The 26,360-nt window shown below is 54.1% G+C and overlaps 1 long non-coding RNA gene across 1 annotated transcript; it reads right to left on the minus strand.

The window, feature by feature from the left end:
• Positions 1-9,833: 9,833 nt before the first annotated feature.
• Positions 9,834-22,534, minus strand: LOC139082245 (uncharacterized). The gene is made up of 3 exons (XR_011538049.1): positions 21,525-22,534; positions 21,211-21,418; positions 9,834-12,937 (listed from the first exon to the last, which is right to left on the minus strand). It is a non-coding gene; the product is annotated as an uncharacterized lncRNA (long non-coding RNA).
• Between the last annotated feature and the right edge of the window lie 3,826 nt (positions 22,535-26,360).

Below are 26,360 nucleotides of genomic sequence, written 5' to 3' on the forward strand. Positions count from 1 at the left end.
AAGTCAGGGGTCAAGAAATTCCCACCTTCTCAAAACGTAGCTGAGAAAACCAAAATGAAGACAAAAAGCCTCAGATCCACATGTGTGACCTGAAGACCAGGTGCCCGAGCCCTTGCCCTGCACTCAGGAGGAAGGACCTCCACGTTTGCTCAGAGCCTATTAATCTCCGTTTATGCACAGTTCTAACCTTCTTGTTGCGTGTGCTCTCGGGCCCTGGCGGTTTGTTGTGCTGCCAGAGACGGGCCAGCTGGGAGCTGCCAAGGAGGGGACGGTCCAAGCCTTCAAGAGAGCGAGGCAGACGGACATCTGGGGCATCTCACATCGACGCAAATGGTTTATACTCTTTGAAAGCCTGCTTTCTCTGCCAATTAATTCTCCAGCTTTGACTGGGGAACAGAAGGGCAGATGGGGCATTTTCACAGCTTTATGTAATTATAAAAGCGGTGAGGTTATGAATGGTGTTTTTGTTTTTTGTGTATTTTTTCAAAAGCATTTTAATGGGAAAGCTTTCCTCTCCAGGGCTGTGGGAAGGGCTTGGGCCACCTCCCCCATCGCACTCTGCCCTGAGCTTGCCAGGCTTCCTCCGGCCTCGCAGTGCTGGCACCAGCTGCTTCCTCGGCCAGGAGGGCTCTGCCCCTGGAACTGCACGTGGCCGCCCCTGCGTCAGGCAGATCTCGGCTCAGACGTCCCCTCCTGCGGGGACCTGCCCTGGCCTCGCGCACTGGGAGGCCCGCCCTCAGGGCCCTCCGTACCCCTCAGCCCCTCGCACTCTCTGAGGATTCGTGCTGTTGTCCAGCCTGTCTCCCACCAAGCACAAGCTTCCCGAGGCTGGGGCGCTGGGCCCGGGTGATGCCGGGCCCGCGGCAGGTGGGCACGCATGCAGGGGTTACGCCCGGATGGCTTCAGCACCGCCCCCCACGGTCCCGGGAAGGTCTGTGGTCCCCCGGCTCAGGGGTGGTCACCGGTTAAGAACGTGCAGGTGTGGGTTCACGTTCCGGCCCCTGACGCTTTTTGGGTGACCTTGGGTGAGTTACTTAACATGCCTGTGCCTCAGTTTCCTTATCTGTGTAATGAGAGCAGGGCAAGTACCTCTCACATAGTGTCATGAGGATTAAATGGATTAACACAGAAGACCCTTAGCACAGCCCCTGGCGCAGGCGAGCTCCTCCTCTGGCTGTGATTGTTGCTTCTAAGAGGGTTAGCACTACCATCGCTACTACTGCTATTACGACTAGCACTACCAGCGCTACTACCACTGGTACTACCATTCCCATTACCACCACTACTACTACCACTGTTGCTACTACTACTATTACTACTACCACTAGTACTACCATGACTATTACCACCATTACTACTACCACTGTTGCTACTACTACTATTACTACTACCACTAGTACTACCATGACTATTACCACCGCTACTACTATCACTGTTGCTACTACTTTTACTACTACTACTAGTATTACCATTACTTTTACTACCACAGCTACTATTGCTATTGCTACCAGTACTACGCTCACTATTACTACTAGTACTGCTCCCACTATTTCTATGGCTACTACTATCACTATTACTATGAGTACTATTATCACTAGTACTACTAGTACTACTGCTGCTAACACTATTACTACCAGTGATATTAGTACTAGTATTACTACTAGTACTTCTATACTATTCCTACTATTGCCATCTACTATTACTACAACTACTAGTACCAGTACTGGTAGTACTATGGCTACTATCACTGCTTCTACCGTTTCTACTCTTGTGAGTACTAACGCCGTTACTGCTGCTGCTGCCCTCTCCCCTTACTACTACTGCAGCTCCTGTTACTACGGCCTCCGTTACTCCTCCTTCTGTTCCTGCTGCCACTGTCTCTGCCAATACTGCTCCTGTCTCTGCTACTCTTGCTGCTTCTACAGCTCCTGTTAGTACTCCCACTGTTTCCACTGGCTGCATAACTGCTTTTACTGCTGCAATGACTGCTGCTAATTAGACAGTCACTGCTCTGTCACCGTTCTTACTGCTGTGACCGCTACCGGTCTGCGATGACTACTACTGTCGCCCCTGTCAGGACTGCTACTTGTGGGTGGGAGTGAAACGCTCACCCAGCGCCCTCTTCGGCGGCATCCTCTGCAGGATCTTGCCCTGAGTCTTTCTTCGACACCAGCGTCTCTGAGCTTCTGCCGACTGTCCTGGGATCTTGGGGTGGGGTCCACTGGGGACAGCCCGGGGGGCCTGCTTGGCACGCCCGTCGCTCGTTGAGTGGGGCCGTCTCCCCTGGAGCCCGAGTTCAGCCCCGTGGCGGGGCTGGTTTTGCATCGTGCTAGCTCGGACCTGCTGCCCCTGTGTCCATGCCCCACTTGGGACCCGCTTTCCTGTGGACCCACTTTGGCCTTTGGCCAGGAGCTCCAGGCACTCAGGAACAGCCGACTTCTCGGTCATCAAACTCCCTGGGGCCAGCTTCTGTTCAGGGGTAGTTTGGATCCGTTCAAACCAACAGTGATCGTTACACAGCACAAGCTTTGAAGCCTCTTTATTCCTCTCAATACCCGATATGTGGGCAACATTTCACAGGTCACACATTCCTGTAAGGGATGTCTCCGAGTTAGGCTGGGATGACGTGAGGATTACTGAGGTAATGCAGCTAAGAGCACAGACGTCCCCCAGGCGTCCGCTAGTTTTACACGGCTTTAGAGACGAAGCCCCGAGAACAGGTCGGCGTCTTCCTTTCCACCGTCCCAGCCTTGGCTCGGCGGCCGCACACGGCAGAGGCCAGCGTGCGGGAATGGAGCGAACGGAGGAAGACAGGCAGCGCTGAGCCCGCGGGGGGGCAGGCACAGTGTGGCGCCCTGTGTCCCGCTCCCTCTGCTCTGCCCTGGAGGACCCTCCTTCGTCAGCTAGGGCAGCCGGTGGTGCCTCCCTCCCTCTGTCACACCTCGCTCTCAGAGGCTCCAGCATCAGCCATTTACACCTGGATGTGATTCGAATCCACCCAGCTCTGCCTTTGGGGCAATTCCTGGGGCCCTTCCCTTCCCAACCGGCTCTTGACCAAGGGATTTGAGACCAGCAGGCACGAGGGCTGTGTAGCTAAAATGTGCCGGCCGGAGGCGGAGGCCCTGCCCGTGCGGGTCCCCCTCAACCCCGTGGTCCCTTACAGATGCAGGACTGCAGGTGCAGCTTTGAAGGGAACCTCAGGCTGGTGTTGTCATCTGTCTTGGTCAATGTTTAACAAAGGGCCCGCGGCCAGCCTCAAAGTGAGGGGCTCACAAAAGTTCCACACTCGCTGCAAACTGAACTCATAAAAGCGCCTCATTTCTTTCTCTTTATCAGACCACACCTTGGGCTGCCCTGCCTGCTTCTGACCTTGACACAGAGGTGCTCCTCAATGGGTAGACTTGCACCTTCCCTCACTCCATTGGCTCTCCCAGTCTAGAGCCACGGCCAGCTGGCCTACATGGCAGTCTTGTGTGAGAAGGGAAAAAGGCGCCCTGACTGGGAAGATGGGTTAGAAAAAGACACCCCCTCTGGGCTAATGCAGACCTGCAGGCCTAGGGTGTGGCAAGCTGAATGCTATGCCTTTTGTTCAAAGAAAAAGGAGCCCTTTGCTTCAGACTGGGCAGCACACAGCCTGTAGTTTTAGTTCTACTTGAAAGTCATGTGCTTTGTGCAGTGCACAAACTGCACCACTGTACGTGGCAACCCTTCTTCAAACCCAATCCACTGGCCTTGAAAAGTCAGTGATGCCATCTCTTGCCAGCCATGCAGTTGTGTTCCTCAAAAATGCCTGGATTGCTGAACTGCAGTTGGAAAAACAAAGTCACTAAGAAAACCAATGACATGGAATCAAACACTCTCAAACCAAATTTCTGGATGACATCTGTTTCCCAAACAAACCAAATTTGTAAGTGTTCAAAACCTGCTCCTGTAAGGAAACCTCCTCCTGAGTCACTTTCTCTGAAGAGTTTACGGAACACTGCTTCCGTGCGGCCGTCACTCGAGTCCCTGAGTTTTATGACACGCAAACTGTGCTTTAAAACCTTCTTCCTGACACTCACTGGCTTGAGATCTGATACCCTGCTGGTGCTGTCTCCAGCGCTAGGTTGTCACGGGTCTCAGCAGAGAGCTTGCCTCGCTCTGTGGCCTGTCTCAAATTATTGAAGGCTTAAAGGAAATCTTTCTTTCTTTCTTTTTTTTTCATGAGGAAGATTAGCCCTGAGCTAACATCTACCGCCGATCCTCCTCTTTTTGCTGAGGAAGACTGGCCCTGAGCTCACATCCGTGCCCATCTTCCTCTGCTTTATATGTGGGATGCTGCCACTGCATGGCTTGATAAGTGGTGCGTATGTCTGTGGCCGGGATCCGAACCAGTGAACCCAGGACCACTGAAGTAGAGAACACGAACTTAACTGCTACACCATTGGGCTGGCCCGACAGGAAATCTTTCTTGAACCTTGTCTGTTCGATATCCCTGTATAGACAGGGTGAAGTGTAAACAGATGTAGAAGAGTGGTTTTCAAAAAATTGGACTATCTCATAAAGAACCGAGAATCTCAAAGCCGTGGCTGCAGTGGGTGCCCCTGCGTAACCACGGGAACTCGCCCCTTCATCCAAATGCATCTCCAGGGCTTGAACGCCCCTCCTCTTGGTTTCCTTCCCTCCCCCTTGGCAACATCCAGTCATTGGCCAGACCCCTGGTTCACCGTGGCCGCCGCCTCACACCTTCCTGCTCCTGGCGTGGCCTCAGCTCCCCCTTCTCACCCGTCTTCCCGCTCTCTGCGTCCTTCCCCGCTGCACGTCTGCTGGATCACAGTGTTGAGATGGGGGTCCCCCAGTTCAAACCCTGCCCCCACCCTCTGCCGTGGACGCTGGTGACTCCGGAGGAACAGCTTCACACGCGTTGCTCATCTGTAAAACGGGCAGAACGGGAGCACCCGCTTCCGAGAGCCGTGTAGGGATCAAACGAGGCCACGCACACAAAGTGCTTACGAAGGCGCTGGGCGCGGAGTAAACGCTCGGTAAACGGTAATCGCTACTTTTGCTACCACTTCTCGGTTTTGCATGATATTCAGCATCCGATTCAGCATCTTGTGTGCACTGGGTGTACGATAACATTTTCCCTTTATTGTTTTTTTTAAGGGAAAACACACACAAACGTAAGAAACGCACACAAGAAATATACAGGTATTGCCGAAAAACTTAAACGACAGAGAAATGTAGTAAAAGCGAAAAAGAGGAAGCTTCCCCCCTCCTCAAATTTCCAAACCAGGGGTGGTCCACGCTGCTGGTTTGCCAGGATCCCTCCTGGGCGTGTGTACCTGTTTTGTTTTTACAAAAATAGACTGACACTAAGTGCACGGCCCTGAGCCTCGCAGGGTCCAGATTCCGCAGAGGGAGGAGTGCTGACCGTGTCACCGTGGCCGCTTTTGTAGTGCAAGGGGCCTGCTTTGGACGAGCCCCGTGTCTGGGACTCCCACCGGCTGTGTTTCGGTCCGACGCCTTATTCTCCTGCTTGCTTTCAAATGGTGACGCCTTTCCCCGTTACAGAGGAGAAACTGGGCTAACACAGGCTCCAGCGTCCTTCCCTCGGAGGCTCAGCATGAAGCTTCCGAGGAGAGGAGGTGGCTCTGTGGCTGTGGGCTCACCCCCTGCAGCGAGACCCCCGGGTTGGGAGCAGAGGAACTGAGCCCTTGGTCCCCGCTTTCTCTTCAATGCCACGTGCAGGCGCAGTGCCGGCCGAGACTAACTCTGAAAGAGCTTCTGAGTCCGTATAAAAACAGTTATTTTGCAAAAGGGCAAAACTGAAAAAAAAATTGTTTTAAAGAGGCTTACAGTTATAGAAATGTGTCGCCCAAAATACTTCGTGACGGTTTGTGGGAATGTTCCGAGCTGCATTATGAAAGAAGGACTCTGGGCGAGAGTCTTCAAGGGCGATCTGAAAAACCAACCCTGAGCCCTAACAGCGTGCCCGACCCACCCTGGGGATGTCACAACACACGGCTCTCAGGGCCCCCGACGCTGGGCCCACGGGGACCTGGCTGCCGTCCCCCAGCCTCACGTCGGGAGGGCTGAGTGGAGGACCAGTTCTCGGAGGGGCTGCGGCTCCATGGGCCCCCTCAGCGCGCTCTCTCAGAAGCTGGAATCTTAAAGGAAAGTTTCGCACTTTGATTAAGAAGAAAAAAAAGTCCACCCAGCACTTCCTCAATTGTCGCAGCTCTTTCACCACCGGGAATGGCGAAGATTAGGTAAAAATAGACACAGTCATGATTTGTTACTTAGCGAGGCATACGAGGTGCATGCTTGAGCTGATGCCCCTGAATTTCGACTTTGTCCCTTGGCTGTGTCAAGCTTGTCCCAGAGATCCGAGCCCCGCTCTTCCGCATGGGCCCACGCGCCTGCTCCCTCCCTGAGCCCAGACCCCTGCTTGGCTTTGCCCCCAGAGTGCCTCCTGGTGTCTCCCTTGCCTTGCCCGCTCTCGCTCGCTTGGAGAGCTTGAGGTCGGGCAGCACATTCCCATCTCAGTGGGTGCATCAGTGGGGGATGCAGGGCAGGGCCAAGCTCTCGATAAATTCTGGAACCCTAGCATTGCGTCTGTAATGGGGGCTCCTAGCACATGCTCCCTCCTGACCTTGTAGAAACACTTCTGATTACCCTGCTAATGTGGCGTCCAAGGAGGATGGATGGTCTCTCTGCCGGACGGTGGTAGGGTCAGCCCTCCTCACCAAGGTTGAGGAGCTGGGCCATACACCAGCTGTGTGACCTAGGCAGTCTGGGTAACCTCTCTGGGCTTTAGTTTCTGCATCTTTAAAATGGGGGCAGGAATCCTAGCCCTCCCGAGGTCACAGGGTTGGCGTGAGCCTCCAGTGGGTGGCAGGCGACGGTGCTCTGTGCTGGCTGCACAAAAGCTACCGGATGCTCACTGTGGCTGAGAACAGCTCCCTTAGGCTCACACCGTGCGGGGTCCTAAAGATCCATTGGTTTCTCTCTCAGTGCTGCTGCTTCATCCTGATGTGTGCAGTCCCTGCCCTCACGCCTGGCCCCTGGGAGTGGGAGTGGCCCAGTAAGTGTTTGCCAGCTGAAGCCTGACGGCTGGAGGCCCTGGCTTCGATCCTCATGCGCCACCCAGCAGCTAGAGAGCTGACCAGCTGCCGGGCATGGTGCTGGGTGCTGGGTGAGCAGAGACAGGCATGGCCAGCATGCTGGACACGGAGGCAACCCGTGACCAAACAGATGAATGCAGAATGGCCCCCTGACAGAAAAAAATAGGGTGTCCTCTGGAAAATGGGGCTCCTGCTGCAGATGGTGCTCGGGGGTGTTCTCTTTGAGGGAGTCCGTTTAGGCTGCATCCTGGAGGATGAGGGGAGAGCAGCTGGGAGGTAAAAAGAGTGGTGTTGGAGGTGGGGGAAGGGCTGTGTAGGAAGCTAGGACAGCCAGTGCAAAGGTCCTGGGGACTACAGGGGCTTGGTGTGCAAGGGAAGGAGAAGGCTGGGGTGGCGGAGGCGCGCTGAGAGATGGACCGGTTTACTCCTCACTAGACCTTTTCTAAACCAGGGCTACAAGACCCCGCTGTTCGTCACCTGTACAAATGGTCCAGCCCTTTGTGGAGATGGAGCTATTTAAATGCTATGGCAGGATCGCTGGTTTTCATTGAAGGTTCATGAAGAAACATCATGTTTTAGATCAAGCCAGTTACCCAGAGGGGAAAGAGCTCAAGCTAGGTGCAGAAACTTCCCTGTAGCAAAGGGACCCGCATTTAAATGTGATGAACTCACATATGTAGCACTTACTATGTGCTTAGTGTGGTCATATGAGCTGTGACTATGAACCAATTTAATCCTCCCAACAGCTCTGTAGGAGTGGGTACCATCGTCCTCATCAACACCACCACCACCACCACCATAATCATCATCATCACACCATCACCATCATCACCACCATCACCATCATCATCACCATCACCATCATCATCACCATCACCATCATCACCACCATCACCATCATCATCATCATCACACCATCACCATCATCATCACCATCACCATCATCATCACCATCACCATCATCACCACCATCACCATCATCATCATCATCACACCATCACCACCATCACCACCATCACCATCATCATCACCATCACCATCACCATCATCATCATCATCACCACCATCATCATCACCATCATCATCACCATCATTGTCATCACCATCATTATCGTTATCATCACCGTCACCATCATCATCATCATCACCACCATCATCATCATCACCATCACCAACATCACCATCATCATCATCACCATCATTATCATTATCATCATCACCACCATCATCATCATCACTACCACCATCACTATCATCATCATCATCATCATCACCATTATCATTATCATTACCATTTCATTGATGAGGAAAGAGATGCCCAGAGATGCCCAGTAAGTTGCTCAAGGTTTGTGGGGCTGGCGGAATAATGATCCCTCCACCTAAAGAACTGTAGATATGTGTCCTCACATGGCAAAAGGGACTTTGTGGAGGTGATTCAGTTAAGGATCTCGAGATGGGGAGATTGTTCTGGATTATCTGGATGAGTCCAGCTAATCACAAGGGCCCTTATAAGAGGGAGGCAGGAGGGTCAGAGTAAGAGAAAGAGATATGAGGACAGAAGCAGAGTCAGATAGGGATTGGACGCTGCTGGGCTGCTGGCGTTGAAGACGGAGGAAGTGACCACGAGCCAAGGAGTGTGGGTGACCTCTAGAAGCTGGAGAAGGCAAAGGAATGGATTCTTTCCCAGAGCCTCCAGAGGGAACGCAGCCCTGCTGACACCTTGATTTTAGCCCAGTGAGGCCGTGTCAGACGTCTAACTTCCGGAACTGGGAGATAATACATTCGCGCAGTTTTAAGCTGCGAGATTTGTGGTCAGATGTTACGGCAGCAACAGGAGCTGAAGGGACAGTCTTCAAGAATGGATAACAGAGTGACTTTAAAACCTGAATCCCACCCCTTTCAGAATAAGGGCAGACTCACTGTGAGGCCACGGTCACCCTGTGTCAAATGTACCAGGGCCGACCCCCAAGCCACGGCCCCCGCCCTCGCTGCCCCTGTTCCCACGTCTTTGCGTCCCTCTGCTGCCGGGTGGATGCTGGGCTGGGACTCCGACTGGAGGGCTTTGTTTTGGCTGCGCCCAGCGCTGGCCCCGCCCGGTGCTCAGCCAGGCTGCAAGCTGACTTCTGGATTACGAGTGAGCAGGATATCGGAAAAGTGACTTTTGCATGTGTCTGGGCAGACAGAACAAAGCAAGGGAAACAAGCCAGGGGGCTCGAAGGCAGTGCACCGGCCTGTGTCCCCCCGGGAAGGAGGTGCTGCCTCTCACGAGGGGCGAGACCAGTGTACTCCTCAGCACACAGCGGGGCCAATCTTCCCCTTGAAAAAGGCCGGGGGACGACAAAAGGAAAAAAGAAGCGGAGGGGCAGAGGGCCGAGAGGAAGTGTCTCCTGGAGCCCCCGCTCTGAGCTGGGGGGACACGGGGTGGCCTGGGCGAGTGCCCCTGTGGGCCGGGCACCTCCGTGTGGGGCTCGGAGCATGACTTGGCAGCTGCGGTGGCCTCTGTGATTCTGTGAAGCCCCCAGAGGCGCTGCCGGGCCTGCGGACGCCGGGCCTGGGATCTCGGGGGGGCGGGAACCCACCAGCTCCAGGAAGAATCTGAAGCAGAGGAACTTGGCAGAAACCCAACTTCTCTAAAAATATTAAAAGCCCACGGCCCGCAGAGGCCGGATTTCGAGGCCTCGCGGGCTCCGACAGCCGGGTCCCTGACCGTTGAGACTCGGCGCGGGCCTGGCATTGAGCAACAGGGCTCTGCCCCAGCCCCGTCCCCACCACCCGCCCGCCCGCCCTGCCCTGCTCCTGTGGGAGGAGGGGAGACCAGAGGCAGCTGCCGTGTGCATGTGTGTGCATGTGGCTGTGTGTGCCTGTGTGTACCTGTGTGTGCATGTGCCTGTGTATGCATGTGGATGCACTGTGACTGTGTGTGCCTGTGTGTGCATGTGCCTGTGTATGCATGTGGATGCACCGTGCCTGTGTGCGCCTGTGTGTGCGTCTGCCTGTGTGAGCCTGCGTGTGCATGTAGACATGTGCACACATGGCAGTATGTCTGTGCATGTGACTGTGTATGGATGTGCGCGTGTGTGACATGTGGCCTCATGTGCCAGTGTGTAGGCCAGTGAGTGGCTCCCACAGCCCTCCTAGAGGTCTGGGGACCCAGGCTGCCCCCTGGGTGGCATCTTCTCCAAGGACAGTCAGAAAAGCCCTCAGCTGGGCCCCTACATGGCTCCTGGGCTGCTGCGGCCTGGGGCGGACAGACAGAATAACTAATGTATTGAGCTCTTACTATGTGCCAGGCCCTGTTCTAAGCACTTCAGAGCACTGGTCCGTGTGACCCACGAGTCGATGAGATAAAAGCTCCTTTTAGCCCCATTGTATGGAGCAGAACTAGAGTCCAGAGAGATGGAGTCACTTTCCCAAGGCCACACAGCGATGTGGCAAAGAGAGAGACAGCCCAGACCCAGGGCCGAGGCCCTGACACTCCACTCCATGGCCTTGTGGGAGAGGAACAGCCGGAGCCACTCAGGCCGGTGTGGCCTCAGCAAGGCGGCCGCTTCCTCTCGCTCACATTTGGCCTGCGTGGTGGACCCGTGGGGCTTCTAAACACCTCAACGACTTTGCAGGAAGTCCTCCCCCCTCGAGGCCGGAGACGGTCTTGGCCACCAGGCCCGAGGCTCAGATGCTGACAGCACTTGTGGATGGTGAGCCGTCTCGGGAGTGAGGCTCCAAGGACCCCAGCTGAGTTGCGGAAGTGGGATTGAAATATTTGTCACTGTCTCTGGAGTCCTGTCCCTCCTGGACGCTCCAGGGCATCTCGCTGAGGCCTTCACCTCCGGGAGGAGCTCAGAATCGTCTGCGGGCAGGTCCAGGTGGGGCCGAAGCGAGGCCTGGACTGTCCAGGAGGCGCCCGCCCCTCCAGTGTCCCGCGCCTCGCTGGCCAGGGCGCCTGGCCCGATGGAAGGACAGCAGAGCAAACTGTGTTCCTTCCTGGTGTCTTGCTGCGCAGCTGTTCAGAGTTCATTTTCTGCTGCCCCATCACAGCCCCTCCCACACAGAGTGGGGCCACAGGGGGTGCTGGCAGCCGGGTGGGAGCGTGGTCCTGTCACCCGCAGGGTCTCGCCCCTCTGCACCTGGGAAGAAAGAGCCAGTCCTCATTTCTCTGGACCCTCGCCATCGTCCTTCCGGGGCTGTGAGGCAACTGTCACATGCATGATGGGGTGCATGACACAGGTGGCCCCAGCTCCTGGCATACCATACGTGAGAGTGGCTCTGGCTTGGAGAGGTCTGTGGTGTGGTGGCCCCGAGCCCAGGGCCTGGAGCCCCACTTTGGGGCTCATCTTCCAGCCCTCCTGACTTTCTAGCCACAGGAACTGCCCATCTTCCCGGTACCTTGGTTTCCCTGTTAGGCACATGGGGGTAGTAACAGCCTCCAGCTCACTGGACAGCTGTGAGGAGTAAAGCTCTGTGACATTCTTGGCACCATGCTGGCAGGCAGTAAGTGTCCCCGCGTGTAGCTGTGACTGTCACCTTCTCAGAGGAGGGGTGAAGGTGTTCCGGCTCTGCTTCAGCCAGGAATTGATACCTTTGGCCAGTCTCATGCCCCCATTCTGCAGATGGGGAAATCGAGGCTCACGTGCTCAGCCCCGAGGATGGATCATGCTCCTGGCTCATCTACTGAGCCCTCTGTCTCCTCTTCCGCCCTCTTGAATGTTGAGGAAGCCAGTTTGCCCCAAATGTTTGTAGGAAATCAACTGCAGACTCTTGGCACGACCCCGCATACGCTCTGCCCTGGGCAGGGAAGAGGTGCCCACGCTCGTCCCAGCTCACGCTGGACGTGTCCTAAGATCCACTTCTTTCTGATTGTGGAGGTGACATCTGGAGCGCAGTGTGGAGTCAGTAAAGCTGCTAAGACCCTCCAGAAGCAGATGGTGTGGAAATCAGGTCCCAGGTTCTGGCGTCAGAGGCCCTGGGTTCAAAGCCTGTCACCGGGTCAGCTTGCTCATAGTCACCATGTCATTCTGGTGGATTACTTAACCATGCTGCCTCAGTTTACCCATCTGTATAGTGCCCCTGAGAGGATTAAATGAGTCTGGATAAACCTCTTGTATGGGCAGATAACCAGCCCTTGGTAAATGTGAGTTATTGTTATTATGTTGATCGATCTTCTCATTTTGCAGATGGGGAAACTGAGACCGGGAGAGAGGAAGTGACTTTCATGAGCGCCATCTGCTCTTAGCAGCAGCATGACTGACAGGGTTGAAAGAAAACCTTATTCCTTGAAACGGAGGGACTTTCGCTTTAGGGTCGTTTCTCAATTGCCAGGGCACAGCCGGGCGAACGCGGCTCACGTGCTCCTTAACACGCCCTTGGAGAGATGGGGCTGGGCCTCGCGCCCCCGGCCAGGCCGCCCTCGCCCGCCGTGTCTTTGCCGCCTTCCATGGCAGCTCCGTGATCCGCTCTGGTCCGGGTCCTGGTGAGAGTGAGCCACAGCTGTGTGGCCTCGGGAACCACACCTACCCACCCTGGGTCTCAGCGTCCCCATCTGCAGTCCGCCTGCGGGCGCTCCAGCCGTCCCCACCACAGTGTCAGACTGGATCACGTCTTCACTCTGAACCAGAGGAACGTTTTCAAAGAATTTTCTTTGAGGCCACGTCTGCCTAGAAAACACGCTGAGAAAATTACACAATCGGATGATACTGACCGTTCGCCTGAATTCCTCCAGCAAGTTCTTTTTCCCTTGACCCGTGGCTTAGAGACAGTAAACATTTATTTATTTATCTTCTAACATAAAGTAGCTTTTCTTCTCATTCTAGATGTAACACGGGCTTGAGGCAGAAAACCTGGAAAGCACAGGAAAACACACAGTTGGAGGGAAAACGAAAAAAACAACAACACAGGGTGGGGATTAAAAAAAACCCCCAAAACAAAAAGAAAGTGAAAAAGAAAGTCAAACACGTATTTACAACCAGATATGGAGCTCGAGTCAAGTCGCCGCATTTCCTGGGAATGCTGTCCTGCTCCGGGCTCTGAGGAGCCATAAAACCTCAGAGTGTGGCCGTCCCAGGAGCCGCGGTGAAGCCTGCTGGAGGAAATCTTTGTTTTCTAGAACCTTCTCCCGCACTCCAGGTGCCTACTTATCCGTGAGGCAGATGGGTGTGGATGGCACCCTGGCCTGGCCCCTCTTGTGTGTCTAGCAGCAGAGCATAGAGGTGACAGGTGCTGCGAACCCTGACGGCCTGGGCCGGCCCCCACTCTGCACCAGTTTTCTGGTGGCCTCAAAACAGTTTCCCAACCTCTCTGTGCCCCACCCTCCTGACCTCTGAAATGGGGCTCCTGACCCGCTGACAAACGTGGAGCCCTCAGGACAGAAGCACTGTGCACGTGCTGGTGGCTCCTGTGATGGTAGACAGGCCCCCAACGTTAGTTTAATAAGAACAGTCGCTTGAAGAACACGGCGTGGGAGAGAGCAGCCTGCCTGGAGGGGCCCCCATGTCGTGGCCGGGCCTGTCGGAAGCCCAAAGAGGCGCGGGCCACTTCCAGTGTGGTTGACACTCTTGGCTTCTTTTTTAAAATGAAGAAATGCCAAAGCGGAGCTGCTGAAGCGAACAGCAGTGTGTGCTCCGTGGTGGCCATCTTCCTCCAGGGCCCATGACTGTGCGTGTGGATGCCTCCAGAAGTCTGCAGTCGAGGCTCTCTGTGAACCCGGCAGGCTTGCCCCGCCCTGCGAGGCTCTGGCCTGTCGCCCCTCGGTCCCCCGTGCTAACACCCTGCACGCAGTAGACACCCGGTCAATGCGGAGTGAACGAATGAACACATGAGCGAACGAGGGGCACTTGGTCGTCAGGGGAGAGGGAGCGAAGACAAGCATGTCTCCCGGTCTCTAAGGTCAGGGCTGCCATCAAGGCTTGAGATTCGAGCCCAAGGTTCAGACGACTTCAGCGCTTATCATGGGGACTCGGGGACAGCTGTCCCCGACCAGGGGGCCCTTTGCCGTGGGCCCCTGCTGTCGATATTTGTTCGACTTTCTCTTTCATTTCTACTTTCTTTCTTAGCCTTGCAATTCAAAGTCCAGATGCCACACAAGGCAAGGCTGTAGAGAGGGTCAGGCCGCAGCAAAAATGCTTGGAGGCTGCTGGCTGGGAGCTGGGGTTCTTGGGGGGGGGGGTTCCTCTGACTCCTGGGGTGCTGGGATGGGCCCCGAGGGTCTCTTGTCGCCTTCTGCTCGCTTTTCCTCATGGCCAAGTGACGGCAGAGGAGGACGTCTGGGTGCATGGAGATGTGAGGACCCCTTCCTGCCGAGCCCACTCATGGACCTCCACCTCCACCCATCAATGGGCGACCCCTGGGGCTCAGGCCAGGTGTTCCCAGGTGTTCTCTGGGGTCACTGAGGAACCACGGGGGCAGCTGGAGCAGCAGCCATTGGTGGCCTCTCCAACCTCCTGGGACCCTTGGGCCTGGAGGATCCCAAGGGAAGCAGCACCCCCTGCTGGCTGCTCATGGCGCCCCTCCCTCTGGCTCTCTACTTCTGAAGCTCGCCACTTGGTCCCCATGCCGCCGTTGGGGCTGCTGGACACCCTCCAGATATCAGTGTGCTGGCTAATTTTAAAAAAGGTGGCCTCCCCAGAATGCACAAATGACCCCACAATTCCACTCCCGGACATACGTCCCCCAGAAATTCCCATCGAGCCCATCAGGGGACCTGAATGAGGAGGTTTTGTATGTGGGGAGCATAGGAGCCGTCCAAGGCCCGCCAGCGATGGGAGCACGTGCCCTGAGCAGGGCTGTGCAGCCATTCAGACCAAGGCAGCAGCATGGGTGAATGTAAACACAAAAGGCAAGATGATAAAAAAACCAGAATGAGAGTCCAGTGCAATCCCACGTATTTACCAGAAATAAAATGCATGGACAAGTGCTAGGGGAATCCTATGAAATTGCCAATTGTTTCACTGCTTTTTTTTTTTTTATTAATGTTATGATAGATTACAACCTTGTGAGATTTCAGTTGTACATTTTTGTTAGTCATGTTGGGGGTACACCACTTCCCCCTTTGTGCCCTCCCCCCACCCCCCCTTTTCCCTGGTAACCACCGATCCGATCTCCTTATCAATATACTAACTTCCACCTATGAGTGGAGTCATATAGAGTTCGTCCTGCTTTTTTTTTTTAACCTGCAAAAATAGGAATGTCAGAGCATGTAACCTAACCGTGGTGTATTTGCAGAATAGAGAGGAGAGCGCTGACAATGAATGATCGACAGCTACACGTGACAACGGGCACGACTTCAGATAACAGTCAGTGAAAGGAACCAGACACGAACAGTGATTCCATTTACACAGAGTCCAAAACCAGGCAAGACGGATCTACATTCTTGGAAGCCAGGATAGGGGTTGCCCTTGGGGGCAGGTCGTGAGTGGGAGGGGCTCAAGGGGGGTTCCGGGGGGCTAAAGTGGTGCCATTTCTTTCCCCACTGCTGTTGCACAGGTGCCCCGTGTGTGAAAATCCGCTGAGTACCTGCCTGTACCCCATCACACTGCAACAAGAACTCAGGTGTGCAGGACACCTCTAGGCAGCAATGGGTGTTACGGGAACGCCCAGGACCAGCAGCCTATGCATTCAGTATGGTGACTGTTTGCTCAGGGTGGGGGGGCAATGAGATGGAAAAAGGCCCAGCATCTTTCTTCCGCCTCCCGAGCATCCTAGGTGATGTGCGGGGGCCCCGGGGACTGCAGGGTCTTCCGGCGGGCTCCCCAGGCTCTCTCCTGCACCTCTGCATCGCTGAGGGGGGCCCAGCCTGGCTGGCAGGAAAGGAGGAAAGTCCCCTCTGGTTTCTTTTTCTTGTCACTGGAGGGGCTGCAGGTATTCGTTCCTGAAACTCATGGCTGAGCTAATTTTACACGGTGGGTGAGATGTTGCAGAGAGAAATGAAACGGACGGCCCGGGGAGTCTGAGCCGAGCAGGATGGGAACCCTGACCAGGCCACTGGGAGCCGTGCCGGTGGGGGGGCGGTGGAGAGAGGATGGAAGCAAGGCCTGTTGGACATGGGAGCTCGGAGTCCCTCTAATATCAATTCACATCCGCAGACTCGAGATTAAGAACTACTGGGTTTCTTTTTGGCTCTGTCACTTCTGGGTCCTTTGGGCCTCGGTTTCCCCATTTCTAAGAGGAGGGGTCGATAAAATGATGCCTGAGGCCCCCCAGTGTGCACATCGCTGTGTCCCATCTTCACCTTGTCTTTCTCTCTCATTTTGTGGGGCTGATCACAGCCCAATAGCAAGAAAGAGTCACACTGCATTTGGGTTTTTAGGAAAACTAAAACAAACAAACATCAAAAGTACACTAATTATTTCATGAAAACATTCCACGGGGGGCCCAGGGTGGGAGACGCCTCTCGTCACCCTGTGAGCACAAGCAGAGGCTGTCCAGGCTTCGAGGGTGGGACAGGCTCAAGGAAGGCTCAGGGAGCCCACTGCGGGTCCCTTACATCAAGAGACACCGGCTGAAAACAGTGCATCTCTCTCTAACATCTTGTGACGGATGTACTCACCCGGATGCTCTCAAACATCTTAGAACAACCAAAAGACATAAAGGATTTTAAAAACATCTGTAGGCAAAGTAAACGATCACAGTGACTCTCACTGGAGCATTCTTCTCTCTCCAGGGAGCAGAGGCCAACGTGAACGATGAAAAGGGAAAAACGAGCTCTCTGAAGCTCTGCTCTCGCCTTTGGTCTCGCTGGCTCTCACTGCGCTGCTCCAAGCTGCCGGCCACTCTTCAAAGAGAAAGGGTTATTTCTCATCTTATTATTTTTCCGGAGGAAGGGGTGGGGGGCTCATGTCATTTTTTTTTTCTCCTCGGATCGTCATTAAATTAGAAAAAATATTCAGGTTATGAGAGCAGCTCTGATGGCCCTGGGTGAAGAGAGTCATTCCCAGTCCCCTCGGAACGCTGGGGGTTCAGAGTGTTTTCAAGAGTGGGATTGGAATTATAAATCATGGAACTTCGGCTGGATACAGAAGGAAGCGAAGTGGGAAGGGTGATGGGAGAGAGACGCAGGGCCCAGGGGACGGGTGGCCCCACTGGGGCTGAGGAGCAGGGCTTGTGCAAGCATTTGACCTACACACAAGAAGAAGAAACTGCGATCTGAAGTCTGAGGACCTCTGAGTTAGGGATTCTGGAGAGAGAGAAGGGCCCTGTGGGTTATTAAAGCAGAATGGAGAAGAAGGTCAGTGAGATGAAGAAATTAAGACGCTGAGCACAAAGCTCAGCTCTGAGCTTCCTGGCAGCCACAGCAGAAAGGGAACACAGTAAACTCTTGTCTGAGAAAAATCGGACAGGTTATCCCCATCTGTGTGGAATTCATCTTGAATGATAGATGGAATTGGGAGGAGAGAGAGACAGTTTGTGAGCTGGGTCTCCAAAAATTCACTGAAGGAGAGGAAGACTCTGGCAGGTCAGTGCTTGCCTAGCCCTGAGGCTCATGTGTGGGAAACCTCACAGAAAAGTTGTGTGCTGCTATCAGTGCAGACCTACCAGATGATGGTGGGTGGGACATAGCCCGCACTCCTGTGAAGAGTCCCCAGGAGACAGAACTTGCCGCTCAGGTGCGGGAGACCAAACTGGGGGTGTCAGAGGATGATACCATGGGAACGAGCCCAACTTGACCCCCTCCCCTAACTCAAGCCGATTCTATCTTGGCTGAGAGCAGGTGGGAGAAGGGGAGAGTGTTGGTGCCCAACTAGCTGGACCCAAAGACAGTCAGTACCGAGGTTGGCAAGGGTCTGGGGGGCTTAGGGCTGGGTGGTGACAGGGGGCATAATGATCAGCGTGTGTTGAGGACTTGCAGTGTGCCGAGTCCATTTTTTTTTTGCTGTTGTTGAGGAAGATTGTCGCTGAGCTAACATCTGTGGCAATCTTCCTCTATTTTGTACTTGAGACACCACCACAGCCTGGCTTGATGAGCAGTGCGTAGGTCTGTGGCCGGGATCTGAACCCATGAACCCCGGGCTGCTGAAGCAGAGCACTGAACTTAACCACTCGGCCACGGGGCCAGCCCCTGAGTCCTTGATGTTATTACCTCCTTAAGTCCCACTTTAACCAAGCACTATTATTATCTCCATCCTGCAGAGAGGAAAGCGAGGCCCTGAGAGGTGAATGTGTGGTCTGAGGTTGAGTGGCTGGGCTGGGGTCTGATCACGGGTCTACTGGATGCCAGAGCCCGCACCTTTTCCTGTCCCCTTCTGAGGCTTGAAAAGGTGAAGTGAGATTGTCCTGAGCTAGGCAGCCCCGTGGTGGGAACAGAGCTGCGACCTCTGGGGTCTTGGGGTTTTGGGGCCTGGGGCCAGGTGGGGGCAGCTGGCCAGCTCAGACCGGCGCTCAGCGTCCCTGGGTTTTCCCTCCAAGCCGATCCCCTCGGCTTCCGAGCTGACATCAGGGAGAGAGTGATTTCAGATAAATCTTCCCCAGGAGGCTGCAGGGTTTTGGGGGGGAATCCCAAGAAGGTGCCCTTGGCCTCAGGCAGTTAAGAAACCGACTGGCCTGGGGGAGGAAGGCTGATGGGATTCCCAGGGGCTGCTCAAGAAACCTGGGCTGACCAAGCACCAGGGACCCAAGGGGTCCTCTTGCCTTTTCCAGGCTAATCTATGCATCAGACGGAACCGTGTACTGATCCTGATGGATCTTGTAGGCGTGTGTGTCACAGTCTCAGAATAAGCATCAGGACAAGGCTTGTTCACACCCATTCCTCTGGACCAGGGCTCTTCCATCTTGGCTCTCCTGACAGCTGGGGCCAGAGCCTGCTCGGGGGCGGGGTGTCCTGCTCACTGTAGGCTGTTGGGCAGCATCCCCGGCCTCCACCCTCTAGACGCCAGTTGCACTCTCTCTCCCTACCCTCGTTGTGACAACTAAGAATGTCCCCACATAGGATCAAATGTCCCCTGGGGGTTAAAATGACCGTAATGAGGTTTTTCTACCTGCTTGCAGTTTTCTAAGCTTAGCGGCATGGCAGAATTTGGGGTCTGAACCTCCATACTTCAAATGCAACCCTAGCCCCATCACAGGCTGTGTGACCTCGGGCACTCCTCTGAATCTCTCTGAACCTCAATGTTTTGCAAAAGATTATCTTCAAGGTGATGACAACAGAAGCAGTGACAAGGGGACCCTCGGCTGGTGTGGGTGCTGTCACAGGGGCTTATGGACATCATCTCGTTGCAACTTGGCGTCTTTGGCTGCAGAGCCAGAGCACTCGCTGCTCTTCCAAGCTGGCCCCGTTCCTTGATGAGTAAGCATCTTACAAATATTAGTTATTACCGTTAGATTAAATCACTAAAAAAGGGTCGACTTTGCCAGTCTGGTCTTTCCAGGTCTCTCATGTAGAACGTTATGCCCTTGACACGTATCATGGATGACGGAAGTTATGGCCGTTGAAGCATGGTCCCCACGTGCACGAGGCAGTCCTGGTTTGTTTGTTGGTTGTCTGATGTTTCACTATAATTATAAATGGTACCCCCTTCCACACTCAAAAATGCCCTGGTCTGGATACTAAATTATATCGCTATGCTGTGTATGTGCCCCTGACTTCTCCCATCTGTCCATCTGTCCTTCTGTCCCCCGTTGGCCGATCGAGTCTCACAGGTGTCACCCTTACGCTTTCCGATGTCACTTATACGGAAGCCCCTGGTAGATTTCTCCCAGAGTGAAGTCCACGGGAGAAATGAGTCTGCCCGCTGAATCAGGGGTTCTCTCTTTATCAACTGAGAGCTTGTCACCTTCCCTTTTTGCTCTGTCTGTCAGGAAGCTCAGAAATAAAGTTTGTGCCCAGACGCCACAGCTTTCATTAGGCAAAGATTCTGGACCTTCGCCTTTTCCTCAAAGGCTGCATTATGTACCATTTTGGGAGGGCTCTTGGCCTTGGACAGTCATTTGCAGGTTTTAAGCGTTTACCCGTTTAAGGTGCTCTTTCATGAGGAGATGGCTTCAGCCGTCCCTGCAGGCAGGAGGGTCGGAAATGAACACTGCCTGTAATTTCAGAATGGGGGGGTGGGGGGTCACTCCTTAGGCTTGAGCGCACATGCATGGGAGCCGCTCCTTGGCCTGGGTTCTGTGATGGACAGCATTGAAGGCACCAGCCCCGGGCACTGTGCTAAAACGTCACCCACTTATCTCCTTTGAGCTCCCCGAAACCTAGGTGATGGGTGCTGTTACGGTTCCCATTTTATGGAGGAGGAAAATAAAGGTTTCGCTTGAGAGGGACCCACCACACTTCCCACACAGTTAGCAAAGAGCCCGGCTTTGCACCGAGACTCCTGGGGTCAAAGGCCACCTTCCTGACGCTGGCTCTCCATTCCTCAATGTGGCACCCGGGGAGATAGAGATAAGCAGAGTTACCATCTCTGCTGACTGACGGCTCCCTGTGAGCCAGGCCTGGGCCGAGACTTACTGAGCCGCCTCTGAGATGCTCGCGGCCACCCCGTGATAACTATGCCTCTCTCTGTGTCACGTATGGGTACCTTGGACTTGGAGAGATACGAGGTCCTCTTGGCTAAACGACCTCTTGTCCAAGGTCCTGTGCGTAATAAGTGGCAAACCCACTGGGGAGGCCACGTCACGTGCTCACGATCACGTGGGACACAGGTGGCAGCGCTGGAGTTCAGACCAGGTCTGCCTGCATCTAGCATCACGAATTCACGGGTGACCGGCCTGTCGCGAACTCTCCAGGGGATGTTCTGGGCACATTCCTAACCTTTTGGAATTGATGTCACAGAGGGAAAATGTCATCCTCAGTCACAAAATGTCCCTCGTCCTCGCTGTCATCAATGCCGGGGGCGTCAAAGGCTCATTCCGCAGGCACTTCCTGACGCTCTCCGGTCACGTGCATAGCCATTTAGCAGTTCATGGACCTTCCTCCCAAGGAGGGCCCTACATCGCTCTGCTGACCCAGACAGGTGAGGAAGCTGACACCCGGCCAGGTGTGCATGTGCACAGCAGGGCTAGGTGTAATCAAATGCCACCCGCCAGCTGCAGAGGGCTCTCGCTTCTCATACGGGGAAGGACTGGCCTCTGGCCTCCCACATTGCCTGCCACTCACGTACTTTCCCGGGGGCCGAGGCTGACATACCTGAGGTCCTGGAACACGGCGATCCCCTCTCCACTGGGCCTCCCTGGACAGAGTCAGAAGGTTGCTGCAGGTGGAGCAGAACGTACATCTGGTCTTTGGTGGAAACGTGGTGACCATTCTCACCAAGCAGAGTCAAACGGAAGCGTTGACTCCGGCCGGAGAACACGCTGACGTTCCAGTTTTGTTCTGGGTCATTAGTCTGAGAAGGCTGGAGGGTCAGTTCCAGTTTGCACTGGGGGACTGAATTTTTATCATTTTGTTTCTACTTGCAGCTTATTGAAAACACACACGCACACTCACATGCACACACTCACCTTTGGATTTTATTCCTTCCAGGATTCGGCAAGTGGAAGCTACAGGCCTCTGGTCTATTTATTCACTCAACAAACATTGAAGGGGACCTACTATGTGCTAGAGAAGCATCTGGGGTACAGAGACAAAAAAAAGACAAAATAAGGACAGCAGCCCCGCCACGTGCATTCTGGGAAATGCTCAACAGCCAATGGTCTGGGGTGGAAAGTCTGTGTCAGGAACCAGGCAGGGGGAACCGGGTTGGTGCGGCTCCTGGGTCCAGCCTGAGCCAGGAGTCTGAGCGTCGTCCTGCAGGCACTGAGCTTTGGAGATGCCAGGAGCTTTCCTGGGGGTCAGCCGTGGCACCCGGCTCCCTGCAGCGGGTTGTGTCGGAGTCCTGGCGGAACACACACCCCAGCACTGTCGATTCCATGGAGGCCAAAGAAGGAGGGCTGGGGTTTGGAAGGACGAACTGAGCCACATGCCCCCAAATCTCCCTGCCCCGTGAAATGGCAAGCAAGCCACTGTTCTCAATTTCCTGCCCAGGAGGCTGCGTACCCACCGCCTGCCCCCTTCAAGCACGTAAACACCTCACTTTAGAAGTGGGAAAAATAGAGGGTGGGGTGAAAGCCAGAAAAAGAGCACGGGGCTTGAGTCAGAAGATGGATTATTCACTCTGCCCGAACGTTCGCATCTGATGCCTGTGCCCTGTACTAGTGGCTCCTGAGGAAGGGCTCTTCCTGTTTTTTCTCTCTCCTGCAATTCTCAGCGAGCTCCCCTCCGAGGCTGCGAGTCTCTGGAAGGCAGTTTCTGGAATGTTCGTTTCTCTTGCCCCACACGTGGCCCAGGGCCCACCATTTAGGAGATAATGGTGACAGACACACTTGAGAACACCCTCTGTGTTTCACTGTGCTTTCCATTGAATCCAGCGTTAGCTCTCTGCGGTGCAGCCGTCATCATCTCCACTTGACTTATGGGGAAACTGAGGCACGGAAAGGCTAGGGAACTTGCCAGGGCTTTGAAACTAGGAGTGGCAGAGCCCGAAACGGAACCCTTGCAGTCTCTTAAAACACGCCAACATTGTGAATAGGCTAAAAACCACAGAATCGCACACTTGAAACGGTGAATTTTATGTTAGGGTTATTATATCTCTACTTTAAAATGCAGTAGAAAAGAGGGTCCTGATGCCCCTGGAAGTGGGCCTCCTGCCCCAGAGAGCAGAAACACCTGCCTTTTTACCACTGTCAGGACGTCGGTAGAAAGTAAGTGTTCACTAAATATCGGGAGGAAGCAGAGAAGGGTGGGTGGATGGGTGAGTGGGAGCGGCGGCGGGGGGGGGGGGGGAGGAGGAGGAGGAAATCAGAAGGAGGAAGGAGGAATGTCACTGAGAATTAGCTCAAGTCCCAGCTCCCACCCGATCCTTGTGGGGTCCTGAACATGTCACTTCTCTCTGAGCCTTAATTTCCTCATTTTAAAATTGTTTACACCTCCGTATATAATCTCAGCTCCACTTCTAATGTACTTAGGCCCATAGCTGCTCCGCCCCCTCCCCCCGGCGCAGGCCTAGGGCGCCTTCTGGAGTAAATGTGGTCCTCAGCTGCCTCCCGCCTGGAGCTGCCAGCCAGGTGGGCTTCCCTCCTCCTCTGCTCGCGATCCTGAGAGGCTGGGCTCCCCACGTCTCCCTGGGGGTCCTGCAGAGCACCCCCGGAGCCAGGGCCATGCCCAGGGCAGGGCTGTGTCAGGAGAGGTGATGCATCTTCAGAGGGAACTGGCTGAGCCCCATCAATCTCATTTCAAGTCACAGGCCACCGCAGGCCTCCCACACGAAGCCACAGCAGCCACCGAGCCACCACCTCTCAGATCTCGCCCCGCTGTGGCCAGCAGGTAGAAACTGGGATGCGGCACCATCTTCTGTGAAACCAACTTGCATGGTCTTCAAAGAAACCAAGCCCGCCTTCCCTTCAGGCAGGGGGAAACCAGAAAGTCATTTGTGGGTGTGGGGTGTGAGGGTGGAGAAGCCAGCGTCGTCATCGCATCCTGAAGCTGGAAGGCCGAGGTGCCCGGAGCCAGCCGTCCGGGCTGGAGAGAGCCTACTGTGAGCATTATCCCCTAAGTCCCCTTTCCGTGACGTCATGGTGCAGCACGAAATCTGCCATGGTGGGCGTGTTTCCACCGCAGGGACTGGCAGAGGCCACAAGCCAGGGGTCTTTCTCAGAGCTGATGTTTCACGTTGGGCGCCACAGATGTTGAGGGTTATATTTGTCACTTCTTTGCTCATTGGCTCCTTCTAGCTTGACCTCTCTCTCCTTTGGCCACACACAGTTTCTACGTCCGCTAGAAATTTCCACTGGCGTGGTCTTCTGGCTGCATGACTTAAGAATCCCCAAACTGAACTCAGCATCTCCCTTTCCTTTTCCGCTGCTCCTCTGGTCCTCTTGATTCTTGTTAATGGCACCAACATGTCCCCTGGTTGCCGAGGTTCCGAACCTCAAAGTCATTGCTAGCTTCTTCTCCCTCTCTCCCCAAACTGATCGAGCGTTACGAATCTCTGACTATTTCATCTCCGTGCTTTCTCTTGCTTTCGACACTTTCTGTCATGTTCAAAGTCTCTGTTCAGACCCATCACTTCCTTGGCTCCATCTTCTGCAAACTCCGAAAGAACCCACGTGGCTCCTTGTGATCTCTGCAGCTCAGCTTTGAACACGTCAGGTCCTCTGCTCACAACCCTCAGAGCCGTGAGGACCAGTTCCAGTCCTCAGCACTGGATTCAGTGCCTGCTGCGATGCTGCCCTGAACGTATGTTCCCCCGTCCCCCTCCTCTCTTAGTCTACCCACCAGCCCTGAGGTGGCATTTCATGGACCAACTGTGATTGGCTGTGGTTGTGCGTCTGGAACGGTCTGGGATCATAGGGATTATGAGGCTGCCTCGGGGCTCATTGCAAGAGTGCAGCAATTGATTAGCAAGGTCTGCTATGGGCGAGGAAGAGTGGAGGGGGACATGTATTTGCCAACCTATTTTTTGCAGACTGGGCTTCTCTTTACAGCCCGCCCCAACGTTCCGTACACTTTCCTACATCTGTGCTTTTTCTCCAGTCCCATCCCTCGCTCTGCATGTTCCAACCCTAGCAAGTCCTTACGGGCCAGCCCACATGCTACCTTCTCTGTGAAGCATTCCTTTGCTGCAGCTGATGTTGAAGACGGGAGCCTGTGAGTGGACGGTTCAGCCAGAGAACCACGGAAGCAATGGCTGGCAAAGCAGTGGATGGTGCGTGAAGTCAGAGGCTCCCAGGCGCAGGGCTGGGCAGGCTGAAGCCAAATTACAGGTGGAAGCGTCCAAGGTCACAGTCTGGGCCCTGGCCTGGACGGTCCTGCCAGTGGGCCTGGGGAGCAGCATTTTAAATAAGCTCCCAGGTGATTCTTTTGCACTGTCTGGCAGGCAGCCTGCTGTGTTGAATGACTCAGACCAAATTTCTACCCCTCCCACAGAGCGGAGGCCTGGGGCAGAGCTTCTCCAGCTAGCCACAGGGAAGGACCAGCATTCAAAATGCCTCGGGGGGGCTGGTCCTGTGGCTGAGTGGTTAAGTTCGCGTGCTCCACTTCCGTGGCCCGGGGTTTCGCCGGTTCAGGTCCTGGGCGCGGACATGGCACCGCTCATCCAGCCATGCTGGGGCAGCATCCCACGTGCTACAGCTAGAAGGACCCACAATTGGGAATACACAGCTATGTACTGGGGGGCTTTGGGGAGAAAAAGGAACAATAAAATCTTTAATAGCTTCAAAAAAAATATATAAAAAAGCCTTGGCATGATGGAACCAGAATGGAAACTGAAAATATTAGTGGCCATTTTGCAACTTTTCTTTTTTTTTTTTACGAAGATTAGCCCTGAGCTGACATCTGCTGCCAATTCTCCTCTTTTTGCTGAGGAAGGCTGGCCCTGAGCTAACATCCATGCCCATCTTCCTCCACTTTCTATGTGGAATGCTGCCACAGCATGGCTTGCCAAGCGGTGCCATGTCCACACCTGGGATCCAAAATGGCGAACCCCGGCCCGCCGAAGCAGAATGTGTGAACTTAACCGCTGCGCCATCGGGCCGGCCCCCCATTTTGCAACGTTTAAGAGCAGGGCGCTTTATCTAGACGAACACTTAATTTCCTATCTTTGAAATGTCTTAAACTGTTTACTGCTCAGGTCCCAAATAAGAATGACACCATTGCATGTGTTTGCGCGTGAGGTGAAATGCTTCACTTTTTACTTGAGAGGACAAAAACAGGGTGACCTTCATGCTAGTATTTTATACAGGTGACAAAGACGTACCTTGCCTTGTTGAGAGGAAAATTCGTATTTATAAATATTTTATCTTTTTTTCTCCACTAGACATAGACAGTAATTACTTACCTGGAAGGTGAATAATATATTTTTTTTAAGAATCAGCACTTGCTAACTGAAGAGGATTGAAATCGGGAACGGTTTGTACCATTTTTACCCTGTACATCTGAGGGCAGATTATAAAGCTTAAAAAAAAATGATGATTGATCTCTAATTAATATATTTGGAGTGATCTATAAGGAAAACTATGCAAATTCTCTTTGAAATGAAAAAAAATTATGATCCATCGCCCACTGATACTTTTCCAAAATACAGTAAAAGCGAATTACCAGAAAAATAAAATAATAAGGATATACAAAATGCAAGCCCCGACATTGTTGGTAAGAGGCACACAGCACCCTGTCAATTGCTATGAGGCTTCCACACTCTTGCCCTCCACCTCCTCGCTCCCGCGTTCCTGGAACAGCTTGTGGACGGGCACGGATGCACATTTGGAAAAGCACCGGCTGGAGGGACATCCCCAGCGTCTCTA

The sequence above is a fragment of the Equus przewalskii genome, chromosome 3, assembly GCF_037783145.1.
Source record: "Equus przewalskii isolate Varuska chromosome 3, EquPr2, whole genome shotgun sequence".
Classification (NCBI taxonomy): domain Eukaryota; kingdom Metazoa; phylum Chordata; class Mammalia; order Perissodactyla; family Equidae; genus Equus; species Equus przewalskii.